Below are 3203 nucleotides of genomic sequence, written 5' to 3' on the forward strand. Positions count from 1 at the left end.
TGGGGTGTATGGAGAGAAGGGGTCAGCGTGGCCCCTGTACCGAAAGGGAGACAGGAGGCTGACGGGACGCCCAGGGGGCGGGGGGCCACGCTGACCCCTTCTCTCCATACACCCCATCTCCAATTCATCAGTACACGCGGATAACTCACTTCCTAAACATTTGGAGAAGACTCTTGAGAGTCCCTTAAACTGCAAAGAGATCCAACCAGTCCATCCTAAAAGAAATCAGTCCTGACTATTCATTGGAAGGACTGATGCTGAAGCTGGAACTCCAATACTTTGGCCACCTGATGAGAAGAACTGACTCACTGGAAAAGACCCTGATGCTGGGAAAGATTGAAGGCAGGAGAAGGGGATGACAGAGGATGAGATGGTTGGATGGCATCAGTGACTCAGTGGACATGAGTTTGGGTAGACTCCGGGAGCTGGTGATGGACAGGGAGGCCTGGCCTGCTGCGATTCATGGGGTCACAAAGAGTTGGACACGACTGAGCCACTGAACTAAACTGAACCAAAACACCATTCAAACATGTACCCATGCCTCCATCTCCAGCGACTCATGTTAATCACAGGCCAGCGTCAGCCACTCATAGATGATCACAGCCTACAGCCAGATACTCCGGGCAGGACCATGGGTTCCAGCAGAAGACCGGAGGTGTCCAAACCGGCAGCAGGAGGCGAGTGACTGTGGCAGACGGTAACAGAACGAGGCAGCAGACAAAGGCAGAGGGCTGCCTGGGGGCTCAGGGGGAAAGAAGCTGCAGGAGGCGAGTGACTGTGGCAGACGGTAACAGAACGAGGCAGCAGACAAAGGCAGAGGGCTTGCCTGGGGGCTCAGGGGGTAAAGAAGCTGCCTGCCAACGCAAGAGACGCAGGTTCGATTCCTGGGTCGGGAAGATCCCCTGGAGAAGGAAATGGCAACACACTCTAGTGCTCTTGCCTGGGAAACCCCATGGACAGAGCCTGGCAGGCTGCAGTCCACAGGGTCACAAAGAACCAGACACGACAGAGCGACTAAACAACAACAGTCACGGAAGGATGGAGTCCTGCCGAGGGGCGGTCCTGGCTGCCGCCTTTTACCTAAGAAAGGGAAGCTGTTTATGCAAACGAGTCTGTCTTTAAGGGGGAAAAAAAAGCAATTACCAAACAAGGGCAGGAAGGGAGGCCAGGGGACCGAGGAGGAAACAAATGCGGTGGGCTGGTTCCCGTTTCCCAGTTGTGGCTTCGGAATAATGTCAACGTTTGATACAAAAATGTCCTTAAAAATTAAATCAGAGTAATAGGAAGAAAACAAGCAAGGCCATTCCCCCCCAAAAAGAAAAAAAAAGAAATCCAACGAGATGAAACCAACGAATGCAACTTTTTGTATCCAGTTGCTGACTCTTAAAATACCATAATTTTGACGGACAGATCCTAGGGGACGTACCTTCAGAATGAGAATGAGGGAAAGGAAGGCGTACCAACAGTCGGCACCGGCACTGTTATTAGTAACAGTACTGACCTTGCTAAACCAGCAGTCATGCGTAAAATATATTTTTAAAAAACTATGTATAGAATATATATGTGTGTGTGTGTATACAGTACACAGTATGTATATATAGTATAATGTATAGTATTTTAGGAACCATGATTTTCAGAAGAAAAGAGACACAAATGCAAAAATCAAGTAAAATTTGAACTAAAACATCAGTATTAGATATTCATGATTTATTTTCTTTTCATCCAAAAAATTATCTATATTTTACCTCTGAGGACTAAAAGCCATGAGAGCCCAGGAGAATTAGAAACCCCAGCATCCAGACTGCCATCGTTAAACACCACTTCTCATTCAAAGGGACCCAGGACTATTTGAAGGCATGGGTGGTTTCGGGTCTGGGCCAGGAAACATACCCAGTGAAAGGGACCCGAGCACTCTCCAAAAGTAACTTTCTGTAAAGGACACAGACGCTTGACTGGTCACGCTCCCAGGGGTCAAGGGTGAGGGAGTCTGAACCTCAAGAAGGATCGTCACAGAGACGGACTGAAACACGTCAGATATACTGAAAATAAGATTTCAAAAGAGAAACCGTGAGCGGTTACCCCTGGAAGTTGCTTGGATACCAACTCACTTTTCTGAAACTAGTAAAGAGGAGGAAAAAGTGTCCACTGCACATTCATGTCTGACTCTTTTGCGACCCGGTGGACTAGCCCGCCAGGCTCCTCTGTCCATGAGATTCTCCAGGCAAGAATGCTGGAGTGGGCTGCCATACCCTTTCTCCAGGGGATCTTCCCAACCCAGGGATTGAATCTGGGTCTCCAATACCGCAGGCAGATTCTTCACCATGTGAGCCACCAGACAGGCTCAAACAGAGGAAAAAATACGCATTTATTTCCGGGTAAACAAAACAGTTAATAAAGTTTGTCGTTCTAGGGAAAGTTTTAGCTATGAAAAGCAGAAGGAAAAGATAGTCATAGAAATTCTCTGTTTTGCAACCCTAATAAAATAACGGGTCTAGGCATCAAGCATCAGTAGCGGCAAGGCCTGCAGCTGATGAGAACCTTTCACAACGGGTGGATCAGACTGACAATGTCTGAGTGCACGGATCAATCCTAACATCATAAGAACAAGGCAACGGGTACCCAGGGTCTGCAGATGAGACCTCGGAGGAAGCCCACGGCTCCACCTATCAAGTTATTCTTGCCAAAAGATACCAAACCGAGTCTCCGATCTGCCTGTTTACAGACAGAGCCCAGTCAAAAGAATGTTTAAAAATGACACGAAAAGGATGCCAAATGCAAAATGTGGGAAACCTGACCGGACAAGTAACCCAGTCCCGTCAGTAAGTGAACGAAGCGGAAAAAGGGGGCGGGGGATAGAGACTTACTACACTGTGGCCCTGTATGGATCCGAATTTGAACAAACAAACCGCTGACAGAAAGACTCAGATGAGACCGTTAGCGAAATCCGAACTGGACCACGTGAGTGAACACATGACACTGAGAAATCATCGGAGGCTGTCTCAGGCATCATAATGATATTCCTCCCGGTGATGCTTCACTTAAACAGAAGAGGCCTTACTTGTTGGCACTACATACTGAAGTGTTTACAAATAAAATGATCTGACGTCTGAGCTTTGCTTTAGAAGTGGCTCAGAGAAGCGGGGCGGGGGAGATGAAACTCCAGGGGTACCGGCAGTCCCTGGGGTCCAGCGGTTAGGACTCTG

At 48.2% G+C, this 3203-nt stretch overlaps 1 protein-coding gene across 1 annotated transcript in view; it reads right to left on the reverse strand.

The window, feature by feature from the left end:
- SLC43A3 (solute carrier family 43, member 3) overlaps positions 1-3203 on the reverse strand; it is an 18873-nt gene that overhangs the window by 2500 nt on the left and 13170 nt on the right. The window lies entirely within an intron of this gene.

The sequence above is a fragment of the Bison bison genome, unplaced genomic scaffold (assembly GCF_000754665.1).
Source record: "Bison bison bison isolate TAMUID 2011002044 unplaced genomic scaffold, Bison_UMD1.0 scf7180017863815, whole genome shotgun sequence".
Taxonomy (NCBI): Eukaryota; Metazoa; Chordata; class Mammalia; order Artiodactyla; family Bovidae; genus Bison; species Bison bison.